This window comes from Perissodus microlepis, chromosome 14, assembly GCF_051167445.1.
Source record: "Perissodus microlepis isolate ML-2025 ecotype Zambia chromosome 14, ASM5116744v1, whole genome shotgun sequence".
NCBI lineage: Eukaryota > Metazoa > Chordata > Actinopteri > Cichliformes > Cichlidae > Perissodus > Perissodus microlepis.
Window position 1 is genome coordinate 25,839,887 of NC_140474.1, and position 16,478 is coordinate 25,856,364.

The window sequence follows — 16,478 nt, forward strand, 5'->3', positions numbered from 1 at the left end:
TTTGACACATTGTTCTATGTTACTATTAAGCTGTAATAAAACACAACACCTGTAGAATCAGCAGCTTTCTCTTGTCATGCTGATTTTGCAGTGTTTAGTCACTCTTTTAGGTCTCTGTAGTTAACAGTCTGCATGAAATGAAAGGCTTGTGTGATCCAGTGAAGGTGAGATGTTCTAGATGATGAACTTCAGCTGTTGAGAATAACTAATAGCGACTGACTTCCATGTGCCATATGACTAACTCAATGAGAGTCCAGACCTGTGAACTGTTGGATCACTGAATGAGAGTGTTGGATTTCTGACACCGTGCAATGTATTCCATAAATGGAGCTTGGGAAGCAAAATATATGTCCACATTAAATTTTATACAGCCTGATTTTATGTAGCTACAAGTACGTTTCAAAAAATTTGAATATTGAAGTGATTGATAGTAAAGGAGCTTCCAGCAAGTATGTATGAATGAACGTGTGTTTCAGAAGTTGAACATTTCTCTAAATCCTTTTTTGATTGATCTCAGGAACTAATCTGATAATTTAAGGTGTTGAATTTCTGGTTTTTAAAGTCTCATTAGATTTTTATAAACTGTGTATGTAGTGTAATGTATGAGCTGGGAAAATACATGTATGAGGGCTAAGGCTACTTTACGCCTTGGAGCCCTACTCTAAAGAAACTGACACAGAATTAAAACGGTCACTGAAGCTGGATTTAAGAAATAACTGTTTAAAGTTTTTAGAGTATACCCCATCTTTGTCATTACATAATATGACATCACTAGGTTGGTTGGTTAGTTACTACTAACAGACTTACATCAGTTTATGTTAGCTAGCTAGTCACAGAACTGATAACTCCATGGAAATAAGGAAACTGAAGCTAAAAATTAGATAGGGGAGGTCACTTCTGTACTGTCCCTGCCTGTATCAATTAGTTTTATGTAAAAAACAAAACAAAACCAAAAAAAAAAAAAACAGGATTTCACTGTCTTAAGCAGTAAGTTGTTGTCCATTGTTGGCTAGCTGCATTGAAATGGGAGAATCCTCCAGTTACCAGTAATGTTAGGGTTTGTACTTAATAAATGAGGACTCTGTAGAGGAGTGCCTGTTTGAGTCAGGGGCTCTGGTAGTTCACTGGACGGACAGTCAAAGTCGACACTGTCTCCTCTGTGATTTTTCCACGTCAGGTTGAGTACACAGACTGAGCAGTGCAATCTGCTGGCAGGTCAGATGTTCAGATGTGATCAGCAACAGTCTTTCTTTTCTCAAGCATATCCAAACAACATAACAGGTTGCTACATGTGCATCACACCACAAACACAACTAAATTTCTTACTGAAAATGGAATCGGGAGCAAAACAATCTCCTGGCTTTACAGGCCAGCTGGAATTTCTTAATTTTTTCTAAATAGGATATAGGTAACAAGTACTGAGCTAAGGTTCCTTCCTTAATCTCACCCGGTTTCTGCTCACTTGTTTCCAGGAGCCCTGCAAGCTGCTAACACAGATGGTAAACTTACTGATGTGGACAGTCAGAAGTTTTTAAATTTAAAACTAACTATCAATTTAACAGTAGTGCAGAAAGTGTTTTCTGGGCTTAATCCTTACATATTGTTCATATTTTTGACCTTCACAGAAGTTGTGAAAAGGATGAAGGTGTTAAAGGGGTTCATTTTGTTCTGGGACTTTTAATCAGGACAAGCGTTACCCCACAAGCTGTCACAAAAGGACAGCTAGTGCAGCAATTTTGAATGACCTAACACTTAGGAACTGTGTGCTTGTAGCCTCATCCTCTACAACTGCTCACTGAACCACAGCACAAAGAAAAGTGTTCAGAATCACATCACATTTTTCAAAAACGGGCAGTTGTGGTCAGTTTACAAACAGTCATCATTGGCATATATACCATTATAATTCTGGGGTTTCAGTCATTTCTTGGAACTGTTAAGGGTGGCAAGATTGCATAGCATACATCTTTAATTACGTAAAAAACATGCATTAGGTGCACAGGTTTGAAATTATTTAGGATGTTGTAATCCATACAGTGTCAAAAGTATATATGAGGGGGCGCTAGTGAGCCAACAATGGAGTATGACATGTTGGACTGGGCTCCCGCATGGCTAGCTTATAGTTTAACAATTCCAAGCACCTTTTAAAGGCTTATTTAAACGAACTATCACTCCCCGTAACACCTGTGACCGACGGGAAAAAACGGATCACTGGTTACAACCGGAATGGCATCTAAACTCCGGAAATATAAGTATACCGGCCCCTTGGGCCAGCGGCCAGATGCATCCTCGGCGCACGCTGATAAAGCAAGCGGGAGTTCGTTGCCTAGCTCACAGTCAGGCACCGCGATGGAGTATGAAGGTCTGAAATTAGACATCCTCTCCTCTCTGAAAGACGATATCTCAACGATTATCAGGTCAGAACTGAAAAGTGCGCTTGCAGAGGATTTCGACTCCCTCAAGAACGAACTAAGAGAAGTTAAGACGGAGATTGCTAACAACACCCTAGCAGTCCGCACAGAAATTAACAACGTCAAGTCCGCTATTAGCGACCTGGAAGAGGGTTTATCATCATGGTCAGACAAGGTTGTCAGCCTCCAAGAGACGGTTGCATGATTACAGACTAAGCTGGCTAGCTTAAAAGAAAAGAACGAAGATATGGAGGCAAGAATGCGGAGGTGCAATATTCGTATTGTGGGTGTTGCGGAGGACGCTGGTTCCAGCTCGACCCGCTCAGTTTCTACTCTATTGAAAGAAGTTCTGCAACTGGATAAAGAAATCCTGGTGGACCACTCACATAGAGGCCTTGCTCCCAGAAGATTTAACGGGAAACCTCGAGTTATCATCGCCAAACTCCATTACTACCAAGACTGTGTCAATGTGTTATGGCAGGCCCAGGTGCAGGTCCATTGCAATACAAGGGGAACCCTGTGGCCATCTTCCCTGATTACACCGCGAGCATTGCCAAAGCTCGCTCAGCTTTTAACGACGTGAGGAACCTGCGTCGAGGGTGTCAAGATGTCCGCTACGGAATAATGTTTCCAGCGAGACTGCGTATATCTTTCAGGGGCGAGAGTAAGGAGTTTCTGGATCCAGAGAAGGCAATGGTATACGTGAAAAACGTTGTCTTACCGAGTGAAACTGCTGGGTGAAGTTCCCCTCCTGACTGACTTTTGTTTCTAGCCAGTCCCCGATGATGAGGCTTCGCAAGACGCGAGGTTTGGTGCACAGTGTAATTACTTCGTTAATACCACGGAATGGGCTGGATAAATGATGTTTGCACTATTTAAGGTGTTTATTAAGGTGCTATGCTATTTCATTCTGAGTGATAGCCAGGCAGACGCCCTCAGACATCGGTGCGTTGGTGGTTCTTTGTGTCCGGGGATGGGCGTCCAGGTACACACCGGCTCACTCCTTGGTGGCTGCTTATCGGGGCCTGGAGCCTGGGGCTCGCTCGGGCCACTTCGGGGGTGGGGTGCCCTCGGCCTCTCGGCCTGGGACTCGGTCACTCTGGCACAGCTGGCTGCCGGCGGAGCTCACGGGCACGTCACTGCAACCCCCCCTGGCTTCTGCTCCGCGGCTGCTGAGTGACCCCTCATCTGGGACTCTCGTCAGCTCTTTCTGGGATAGTAGCAGATCATTACATGAAGGAACCTTTTAAAAACAAGCACGTTCATGCTCACAGGTGTACACACGGGTGCTCACACACACAAACTACACCCTTTTTGGCGCCTACCTCAAAGCACACTGTGCGCTGTCGATCTTACGTGCTGCACAATAATGTTTAATATTTAGTATTTACTGTTATATTCCCATATATGATCGTGATGTTGTTTATTCTATTGCTCTCGTTTTCTTCTGCTTGTTTTCTTTTTTCATTCTCAACAGGTGAAATTAAAAAAGTATCTACTGTTATCTATTGTTAGCTAGTTTATTGTCATGGTGTTGTTTTTATTACGTTGCTCTTTGTTGTTTGTTTTCTCTTCTGGTTTTTTATCTCCATACAGGTGATCCAGGTGTTTTGTTTGTTTTTCTTTTTTTTTCTTCCCCCCTTTCTCACCATCTCTTCTCCACTCTATTTTTCTTTCTCTCCCTCTCTTTCTTTCATTCTTTCTCCCTGTCCTATCCCGCAGTCATGTCTGTCCAGTCTTTAAAAAACGAAAATAAAATAAATACATAATTATAATAAAGGTCAATCAAATGGACCACTATGGCAAGGCCATGATGATCCACTTGGTAAAGTAAATCCACTTGGCATCTTTCTTGGCCTTCAGACAACAATTCTGATGGCTAAAGATCCAAACGGGACACAAAAAAAAAAGAAGAAAAAAAAAAAAAAAAGAAGTATGCATGTATACTCAGTACACAGTACCTTTGAATAATCTGGCATTAAGAAATTAACTTGTTGTTACAACTGAAAACTTATGACCCAGAAGATGATGAAGTTGCTTTATTGTGTGCTAGAAATTGGTGCTGTTTAAAAAATAATTTATTGTCTAACAAAGTGAAGTAACTCTTCATTTTCTCATGCAGACACAGAAGACATTATGATGTTATTAGTGAACAAGCATCATCGTGTCAGTCTTTTCAGTGTCCTATTCATCTGGCACTCTCCCTCCAACTATGCGAGGAGCGGTTATTTCATTCATTCTGAAAAAGAACAAATACCCTCTCCAATGTAGCTCATACCGGCCGATTTCACTGCTAAACACAGATGCAAAGATTCTCGCAAAAATTTTATCACAGCACTTAGAGGTCGTGTTACCAACAATCATCTCCACAGACCAAACCGGCTTCATCAAGGGCAGACACTCTTTCTTCAACATTAGACGCGTCTTAAGTATAATTCATGACCCTCCTTCAACCGATACACCTGAAGCCCTACTGTCGCTTGATGCTGAGAAGGCCTTCGACCGGGTGGAGTGGGGCTACCGCCAGTTTAGTTACAGTTTGAGTAAATTTGGTTTTGGCCCCAGATTCATAACTCTACAATTCACCAATGGCAGCTGTGCGTACTAATAATACGATCTCTTCTTATTTTAAACTCCATATGTTTTTAAACAAAAACAAAAACGCTCGAGCCAAAAATGCTCCGAAGAGTAATTTCTTTCTGCTACATAAACTACGAAGTAGTCAACAAAAAACAAAATGCAACATGTAAAACATGCAAGAAGAGAATTACAGACGGAGATGGAACAACTTCCAACTTTGTCCGACATTTGAAGTTGCATAAAGAACGGTAGGTGCTGCCTTTTTTTGCTACGATGAGATAGCGACTTAGCTAATTTCATCTTATTAGCAAATGTTCTCCGGGCTACGTTGATGATACTGTTTGGCTTTAACAGGTATGATATGTTTGTCATGCTATTTTAAATCCGGTCCTACAAGAGCATCCAAGAATAACATGCAACTTGTTAGCTCAGAATTGTCGGTGAATGGTGAGCAGGGTCCGTTTCAGAAAGTGGGTTCTGTAGCTGTACTCAGGGAAGAGAGTTTCTCTCTGTCTCCTCCCCATCATTAACCCCGTAGATTTAACCCAGTTTAGACTGACAAATATTCATTTTACCATCACATCACAATTCAAAATCACTGTTTAATTTGCAATTAGTGTATGGTCGTGTTTAACTTTTGCATGTCTGAGCCAGGGGAATTTTTTTTTGGTTAGAAAATATGGCCCACCTTAGTGTGTAATTGAATAGTCCTGCTATATATGGCCTTTTTCTTCTGTCATTTATGTCAATACATCAAACAAAATACTTTGATCTTATGTTATTAGCTGTTGTTTATTTGCAAAGGTCAGTTATTCTTAACAGGGATGCTAAACATTGCTTATTAGAACTGTATGCAGAGTTTTGAGAATAGTGTTTTAATAAATATTGTTTATATATTTTTTATTTATATTTTTATTGTCTGAAAACTATGAGGGTTTAATTGTTAATAGTTATTTAGGATTATTAGGATCAACTTAAAGTCAAATGCAATTCATGAATGGCTGTAATGGAATTTCTGACATGAGTCTAATATGCTTACCTCTATCAGATTTGAAGAATACCAGATGAAAAAGAGGATCACAAATGAACCTCAACAGCCTTCCATATCACAGTTTATGGACACTTGTGCCGGACAGTACAGCATGACTCATCCACAGCAGAAAGCTATCACGAATGCATTATTAAGTGACTTGATTATTGGTTGCAACCTGCCCCTTTCTATTGTGGAAAACAAGAATTTTCGGCACTTTCTGACAGTAGTTGACAGAAAATACAGCCCGGTATGTCGCAGAACAATTATATCAAAAACAGAGAACCTCGCTGCTGAGAAACGTTCAATGTTAAAAACTCAGTTGAGCGAGACTGATCATGTTTCAGTCACTGTGGACATTTGGTCAGACCGAAGGATGAGGGGTTTCCTTGGTATCACTGTGCACTGGATACAGAAAGAGACAGAAAGGATGCAGCTGAAATCCAAACTGCTGGCCTTTGACCGCTTCAAAGGATTACACACTGGTGAAAGAATCTGTGAGAAATTTGAAGCTATATGTGACGAATACAACATCAAAGATAAACTAGACTATATTATTAGTGACAATGCTGCCAATATGCGGAAAGCATTCACTGTGTGCTTCCCCACTGAGCAAGGTGAGGAACATGATGATGATGGTGATCATCTTGACGACCCAGAGCTCTGGCATGACTTAACCTTGGAAGATCAGGAAACAGTAGTTGCTGCTATGGCAAAGACACAGCGCCTGCAGTGTTTTGCGCACACACTTCAGCTGGTGGTGAAAGATGGTTTGTCAGAGACCAAAGTGGCATCTCCTTCACTTTCAAAGTTATCTAAGCTCAGCTCTCTACTGCACACAAGCACAACATTCAAAGATGTGTTTGAAGCTGAATTTGGTGAACAGAAAGCGATCCCTGCTGCTGTAATCACAAGATGGAATTCAACACCGAGACAAGTGAAGGCAGTTCTCCAATGTGAACATCTAAAACTCGGTGCTGTTCTTGAAATGGCTGGGCACAAGGAGTTATTATTCACAACACGAGAGTGGAACCTGTTGAAGGAGATGGTGGACATCTTGAAGCCTTTTGGAGAAGCAACAGATTTGACACAAGGTGAGAAAATAGTCACGATTAGTGCTGTTGTTCCATCCGTGCTGTCCCTCAATCACCACCTTGAGAAACTGAAGCCTCAAGTCCGTTTCCTGAATGGTCTGGTCAGGAGCCACCAAGCATCTTTGAACAAAAGATTTCTTGGAATCTTTATCAATGTGCGAATAGCTAGAGCAGAAGATGGGATCACTGCCCCCTTTTCAGATCCAGTGTACCTTAAAGCAACTGCTTTGGATCCAGCATTTTCTCTGTTGTGGGTGGAACACCATGTGTTGGGCAGTTGTGACATAAAGACAGAGGTGACACAAAAAGTTAAAGGTAAAGATTGAATATAGTTTATATTTTTTCTGTATTTTTTTTGTCTAAAATTGTAATAAAGGCTCTTTTGCTGTTGTTAATTTGTTTTGCCAGATCTGATCCTGCAAGATCCACCAGAGTTTTGGCAGTACCTGCATGTAGTGCTCCTGTGGAGCGAGTTTTCAGCTATGGTGGCGTCATTCTACGGCCTCATCGTGCACAAATGACTGACAGACTTTTGGCCAATTTGGTCTTTTGCAAATGCAATGCAGAATAGTTAATAGTTAACTGAAATAGTTAACTGAAATAACTTAAAGTGCACATTCTTGCACATTCTTGTTCATTGTTCATATATATATATATATATATATATATATATATATATATATATATATTAGATGAGAGAGAGAGGACAAGCTAATCACACTGCACTAAATTTACTGCGATGGTTCATTGTTTTGTACATAAGGAAATCTCAGCACTTTTTGTTTCAGCAGGAAGTTCTGTTTTTGCATTTTTCACTGAATGTTTATTCTCTGAATTTGTAATTTAGAGGAAGACTATTCTTGCAGCAAAGTTTAATTGAGCTGTACAAGGTGCAATTTCAGAATTAGTTTGTGCATATTTTGTAAGTTACTTGTTTCATCAGGTGATGAGATAAATACAGATTTAAAAAAAGAACACATGGTCTGTTATTTACACCTAACATATAACTGCAACATTGTTTTTAAAAAAAGACTTGAAAGGACTTGAAATTCAAAGTTTCGGACTTGGGACTTGACTTGAAAGTTGTCTGTCTTGACTTACGACTTGACTCTGACTTACTTGACTTTACTTGAGACTTGACTTGTGACTTGAGGATAAAGACTTGAGACTTACTTGAGACTTGCAAAACAATGACTTGGTCCCACCTCTGCTTACAACTACGAAACTTTGTATCCTTACATACTGATTGCGTCCCCTCTCGTCCACCGGTCTCTCTGCTAGATGATATTTGTTGCATTTGATCAGAAACTAATTATTGGTAACATCTATAATAAAGTAATCCAACACAGCTCAACCACTCTCAATCATCTAAAATTAAAGTGGGAAAAAGATTTAAATGTTGAAATTTCAGGAGAAGACTGGCTGAATAAGAAGGATCTATTCATCTTCAATTTGTCAACGTCATACTGTTATTCAGTTTTAAATTGTACATCGACTACACTGGTCAAAGACTAAACTATCCAGATTTAGATCAGATCTGGATCCTACCTGTGATAAATGTAAGCAGGCTCCAGCCACCCTTCTACATATGTTTTGGACATGTCCAATGCTTCATCAGTTTTGGCAATTGGTTTTCTCTACTTTGTCAAAAATTTTAGGAGAGCCATTTGATCCATGTCCCTTTGCTGGTCTATTCGGTACCGTCCCGCAGGAGAGGCATCTGAGCAAACATAAGCTGAAAACCATAGCCTTTTGCACTCTGTTAGCTAGGAGATGTGTTGTTACATTGAAAAGACTCCTCTCTACCTTCATGTTCACAATGGATCAAAGACATTATGCAGTATCTTAAACTGGAAAAGATGAGATGCTCCCTCAAAGGATCCACGTCCAGCTTCTACACTACCTGGCAACCATTTCCGACATTTATTGACAAATGGAAAGATGGACAATATCTGCCTCTGTACAATTGTGTGCATTTATATCTGTAAATGTAAATGTCAATGTTTTTTGACATCCTGCCTAACTTGACCCGCCCCCCCTTCCCTTTCTTTTTTCCTTTTTTTTTTCTTTTCCCTCTCTTTCCTTTAATTCTGGCAGATGGGTGGGTGGGGTTTCAGTTTTTTTAAGCAGTATGCTCTACTGCTTGTATGTTTAATTTGTTGTTCGTGATTGTACAAAAACCTTTTTTCAATAAAAAGACTTTGATTTAAAAAAGAAAAAAGTATATATGAATAATATATACATGCATTCAAGTGGCACTGTTTTTTCAACTTAATGAGGCTAAGGCCTATTAACTTCATCTTCACCTGCCAGTTGTTGTCAGGGCTTATTAACTTAACAACACTTGGCAGTTTCTCTTTGCCACCATGAAAAAGATTTGTTTGACAGAACTCATTACCTTTACCAACACTTAGAACAATGGAGAAGTCCAAGCAACTCAGTGAAGAAGGTGAATTATAGATTTACGCATGTCTCTTGGAGCCATTTCGAAACAACTGCAGATTCCAAGATCCTCAATTCAGTCAATCAAACAATTATAAGTACAAGTTTTTTGGATGTGTCATCACAGTGAAGTAAGTTTTACATCTTCATGAATTGAGATGTTGACCAAAAAAAGAAGCCCCTGCTCCAAAATTGAGATTTTCAAGCTGAAATTTTCAGTTTGCCACACGGACAAGCCAAACACCTTTTTATGTTTTATGGTCAGACAAGACAAAGACTTAGCTGTTTGGCAACAACAGTAGTAATGGTGGGGGGCTTTAACACACATGAAAACATATCAGTGGGAGTGTAGGTGAGTGTACTTGACTCTTTGTGGATTAGAGTAAATCCAAAATAAATTCAAACTTATGCACCCACTTCTGTTTCTTTACAGTCATTACAGTCAAGACGTGTGCTCTACAGTCAGTCCACACTAATGAAGATTTTTCTTATCCTATGTTCACAAAATGATCACCAGATGAAATGATGATATGAAACTTCTGCATTTTTTTTTCTTTATTTGAGGAGCATACACATCACTGTTAAAGGCGTTGTTATTAGTTTATATTACATAGTACATCATAAAGTATTTCAAAAAGTCTGAGATGATTACAGTTTTAATTTTGAAAACATGGTTCATGCAATTAAGATCAGCAGAGCTGTCTATATGCAGGAGTTTTTGTCACAGTAATTTTTCATCCATAGCAAGGATAGATTGTGAGTGGCGCAGTAAGTTGACTGCCCCTTGTGAAATAGCAAACTGACATGAAAGTACAGTGCTTTGGACAAGTGTGCAGCTTTGGCTGGCAGGGGAGAATCAGTTCATTAGTTACTCAGTTTATCTGAATGACATCAGTCCTTGTGGGTGTACACCTGTCTGTTTACTTATTCGTACTTTGTTAAGCGCTGTCTTTCAGACACAAATATGAATTAGAAATCATCCACACGTACACAGACAATCCACTAACAAAAGTGTAGATTGTATATGATACCAAGTTTTGAACTGTGGAGACACATACACACTAACACTCAGACGCACACACACCAGGTCTCTGCTCATCATGGCAGCCTCATCTATCTTCTCAGTATTTCTTATTATTTGGTCTGTGGGTCACAGACCCTGCAGATTTCACGGGTCTCTGCTCCTTATCAAGATCAATTCTATTCAACTTCATAGGAGCTGAGACCTCTTATTACATAATTGAATTTGGTTTCATAATGAGAGCAGAGCAAAGTTCTCACACCTGTGATCTGTAGAGATGAAGGGCAGACCACCTGGTGCAGGTGCTAACATATGACAAATCCGAACAGAAGGATACTCTTACATGAAAATAATGGCAATTCAGAGGTTGCTTTGCAAATTCACTTCACGTCCATCCTACATTGCAAATTTATATTGTTCATCTAAACATAATTTAGGCTTGCACTTTTCACATATTTTTTAAGATTATTCAGTCTATTCGACTAAAGTATGTTGAAATGAAATAAAGTAGTTATGCTTTCTCCTGGAACTTTGCACCCTGTAAAGGCATTGTAGAGGTAAAAAGACTGTATGTCGACTATTTGGTCTTTTGCTGTGGAAACATTACTGTCGTCAGAAGTGCTACACTTTAAAGGTAAAGAAAAAGAATTAAAATTAATAAAATGAATGAATTAAAATGAATAGTAATGAGAAAGAGTGTAATTAATGAAGACTCTTTATGTATTGGGGGGAACATTTAAGACGAATATAAGACTTAAGTTAACTAATGTTAACTGTTATCAATTGATATGACAATCAAATGACTAAAAATTAAATATAATGTAAGCTGAGTTACAATCAAAGATTTTCTCTGTTTCTTAACTGACAACCACACTTGGGTCAGTGTCCTGTAGTAAGTGGTAAGTAAGTAGGAGAGACACACTTCACCTATTTTAGAGATGACTAAGAACGAGAAAAGAGCAAAGAAAAGATCAAAGATGGAAAAAAATGATGAAAAGCATAGACAGTGGCACCTTTCATTATTTTTAACAGTTTTATTTCATCACTTTGTAAAACTTGTCTCTTCTCTGGGGCTGACTGACCAATAAGCACAAGCACTGATACTCCACAGGCTGGTTGTACCACATACTTTGGACACTGGTAGATGTGTTATCGATAGCACCGAGCAGTCTGCTAACACACTGCTAACTGAGAACTATCTTCAGCCCATGAACTAGAGGCGTTGTTGCACAGGTTACCTACGGGGACACTGGCTGACAGTACTAACACAATGACACACACACAAAAGCCCACCAAAACAGTTCATTTAAATAAATAAATGAATAAATAAAAGAAAATTTAAAAAATTAAAAATCTGTTGGTAACTGCTTGTAGTTATCATTTAAGTTTAAAATGTTTTTTTATTTTATTTTCCCATTTTTACATATGCAAAAATATAACTTTCTTCTTTTTGCAAAGGTGTAGCTTCCCATTTTTGAAGTTGGTCTTTTCTGCCTTGCTTTCTCCAGAGTTAGTTTTACTTTAGCTTAGTATAATCTTAAGAGAAAGCTGTGTGATCTGAAGTATTACTTAAAGGACTAATATAGCATAAATATAATGTATTGAAATATGGACGTCTCTGTTTTTCTTGTTAATACTGTTGCTTTGACTGATAACTGTATAACTCAGTAGTCTTTATATTTGTCTTTCAACTTATTCTAATTTCTTGACCTTTTTGTATACTTCAAAAGTATTTCTTTAGTGTTTAGTAAAATAAAAATACGTGTAAGCATTTAATTTATAAATATTTGGAGTCTGAAATATCACATGTGTGATACCCACGAATGTGTGATCACATTTATGTGAATTAATTTAAGTAATTTCACTTTCAATGTAAGTGATATTTCCATTTGGGAATGCCCTAAATAACTACAGTAATTTTAACAGGAAACTTGATAACTACCCTGGGATATTTGTATCGGACGCTCCATTTTTGTACCAGTAGGTGGCAGTGTGACACCATGGTTTGGCCTGTTGTTAGCAGCCTGAAGCGCATGCTCTGCGCTGTTTTCTCATAATGGCGGAGTATTCAGGAAACGGCAAGCCACGTCTCCTTGTCTGATTATTTCTTTCCTGTTTACAGGTTCGTATTGTTCCCGAAATAGAATATAATAGCAATCACATCTATTATATAGCATAGATTAGCTATTACGGTTGGAAAGTGAAAGCGTACAACATTGTGTAATACAGTAAATTAGGCTTTTGTAAGTATTTGTTTACGGCTTTAGCAGCATGCTATGGTTAGCATGTTAGTTTGGGTCGCACACCTCCTATGCTCTGTGATGTTAGTGATCGGCTCCACCGTTATTCTGTATTGTTTCAGTATCTTGTTTCTGCCATAAAGTGTTTCCGTGAATTCAGTGCACATGTCAAGATGGTGCTGATTACACCATTCTTTCAAGCTATTTGAGATTTATAGATTTGTCTTGTTGGAATTCATTTTGAACCAAGTCTTACAAGAAAATTGGTCATGTTTATAACATTGGAATGTGTTAATTCCCTTTAGTCTAGTTGGTAACAGTTGGTAACACATATGGAGAATGAGTGAGCTATGTTAAGAATAAGTAAATACACAGTTGTAATACTGTAAAAGTAATAAAAGGAGTGCATAATTGTGAATTTGAATAAATAATGGCGGAGTATTCAGGAAACGGCAAGCCACGTCTCCCTGTCTGATCATTTCTTTCCTGTTTACAGGACACATATATAGCTGTCTACAGGTGCTGCCACCCGGTACCTGTAACACATGCATTAGCTTTTTCCTTTAAACATGTAAAAAATAATCTTATTTCTTTAATGCTACACCAACAACTTGGACGTCGATTTATTTTCAGAGTTCAGACAGAAGTATCCACATCATTCTGAGTGTTACTGTTACGGTTCTGTAGTAATTCTGAGCATTCAGAATGTTTACTTTAGCTGTTTAAATCACATTCTGAACCTCTCTTTAGTGAATGAAGTGCAGGGCAACTACTTGACCCCACAGTGTGCTGAGGTCACTTCCACTTCAGCTGCTGCTTTGTACTGTACCTCGCTTTGCTGGATGCCTATATTCTTGTTCACTGTGTGTGTCAGTACTTGCATTCTGACTTCACTAGACTGAGGCACTCAGCGCATTTTGGCCAAACAAACAGGTTCTTCAGTTTTGATTTGATGCAGAGCATCAGAGCAGCAAAGAATACCTTTGAGAGACTACTTATGGCTTCTTCCTGGTCTTGGAGATACATTCAAAGAAAGATTGTGTGAGATAAGTTTATACATTTTCTCTATGAAATTTTACTAATTTAACTTCTGCTTGCATCCTATCATTCTAACGTCTTTAAAAATCACAAAATTTAAAATTGGCTTTTGATTACATAAAAATCTAAATTAGCATATAGTACAATCATTTTTAAGTGTTATCCAGAGGTATTAGTATTGGGATTAGTATTTGGTATGATAGTATTATTTACTCATGTTTTTAGGTAGTAGCATGTAAATATACTTCAATTACCTAAATTAGAAGTATGCATGTATCTGGGGTGTGCTCCGCCCCCCGGTCTGGGGTGCTGGCCGGGCCTTGGGGGCTTGGGTCTTGGCTGTTGTGTCACCGGAGCAGTGGGCGGGTGGGCTCAGCCCCAGTGCAGGGGACCTCTGGTGCATCGGCCCAACTAGGGGGCTCTCTAACTGGTGGGGAGGTTGTTATATCTTTGCAGGTGGTCTCCTCACTACAGGAGCTCACTCTGCAGGTGGGGGGAGAGATATAGGAGAGGTGGAGAATGAACTCAACCTGGGTATCTATTGTCTTGTGTAGTTTGGGAGATGATTGGATGATGGGGTGGGTGCAGTTTTCTCTGGGGTGGAGTCAGGTGGGCTGCCCCGGACTCTGTGGGGCTGGGCGGTGCTGCTGCTGCGGGCCCCGGTCTGGATGGGCCTGGGCCCCCTTGCCCTGGTGGGTTCCAGAGTGTGGGGGTGCCTACTGGGGTCAGCGGGGGAGCTGGCCCCAGGGAGGGGCCGCTTGCCCCTCCCTTTCTTCCCTCCCCATCCTCAGCTGCCTCCCTATTCCCGCTCTACCACACCCACCCACACACGCAGGGCTTGGGGTGCAGGTATGTCACTAGGGTGCAGGGGAGGCACTCCCCCTCTGTCCCCTTCTGGCCGCCTGTGCCTCAATTTTATTCTGCAACCTAGACATCCACATTACTCACACTCTCACATAACACATACATATAGGGCCGTGGGGTGGGCACGTTTTACAGCATCCAGAGGATGGTCGGTGTATTCCAACCCAACTCTGGCGCTGGTGCCCTACCCTCAATTTTAAATGCATTTAGACACTAAGGGTTTTCGGGAGGAGCTGTGCTGCTCTCTGAGAGGAAGCAAGTACCATGCTCTCCTGAGTTTTAAATGCACTTTAGAACAGTACACAGCAACACTACATATGAGCGGGCGTAGGGAGGTTTGAGGTCTTCACTCACCCTGGTTCTGTTAGCCGTCAGGGCTGGGAGGAGGTGCTGGCCGTCAGACTGGGGTCTGGGATGCGGGGCCTCCCTGCTACTGCAGATAAGGAGGTGGTCCGCTTGCCTCCACCCCAGAGAGAAGGGTTACATCTCCTGGGTCTAGGTGCGGCTTGCCCCTCTGGGGGCGGGGGTACCTGGACCTGGGATATAGAGTATGTTTGGGGAGTGCGACTGTCTGTGCAGTGTCTATTTGTGTCTGTCTACACGTTGGGTGAGTGCCGAGTATTTGGTTGTGCATATGGGGTGGGAATGCACGTTTGTGTCCGCGTGTGCCTGTTTGTCTGTGTCTATATGTCAGGTTGGGTCTTAGACTCAACCTCTCTGGGTACATCTCAGGCCCTCTAAAGTACGGAGGCCTATCTCCCCTCACCACACTCCCTGCCGGTGGCTGATGCCCTCAGATGTTGGTGTGTTGGTGGTCCTTGTCGTCTGGGGCTGGGCGCTCATGTATGTACCGGCTCACTCCTGGTGGCCGATTGGCGGGGCCTGGCGCCTGTGGCCTGGCTGGGCCCCTTCCGGGGGATGGGATGCCCTCAGGCCTCTGGCCTCTGGTTTCTGAAGCTCGGTCCTCTCTGGCACAGCTGGCTGCCGGCAGAGCCCGCGGGCACGCCACTGCAACCCCCTCTGGCCTCTGCTCCGTAGCTGCTGGGTGACCTCTCGTTTGGGGCTCTACTCAGCTCTTCCCAGGAGGGTGGCACGGTTCCCCCCCTTTTGGTGGTCCTCCTCGGGTCCTTGTACTCTAGGGCCTCTGGATATCTGGGGCCTGGATCTCCTCCATACCTGCTTCATACCCTGGTGGACGGGGCTATGGCTCCCCACACTCCCTAGCAGATCGTTACATGGAGAAACCTTTGGAATACAAGCATGCTGATCCACACAGGTATGCACACAGGTGTACACACGGGTGTTCACAGACGCGGACTACACCTTTCTTGGCTGCTGCCTCAAAGCACATTGTGCGTTGTCTATCTTGCGTGCTGCACAATATCGTTTAATATTTAGTATCTACTGTTATCTACTGCTAGCTAGTTTAGTGTGATGGTGCTGTTTTTTATTATGTTGCTCTTTTTTTTTGTTTGCTTTCTCTTCTGTTTTTTTTTCTCCATACAGGTGATCCAGGTGTTTTGTTTATTTTTCTTTCTTTCTTCCCCCCTTTCTCACCGTCTCTTCTCCCCTTTGGTTTTCTTTCTCTCCCTCTCTTTCTTTCATTCTTTCTCCCTGTCCTATCCCCCAGTCATGTCTGTCCCGTTTGTAGCAACCGAAAATAAAATAAATTCATAATTATAATAAAGGTCAATCAAATGGACCAATATGGCAAGGCCATGATGATCCACTTGGTAAAATAAATCCGCTTGGCATCTTTCT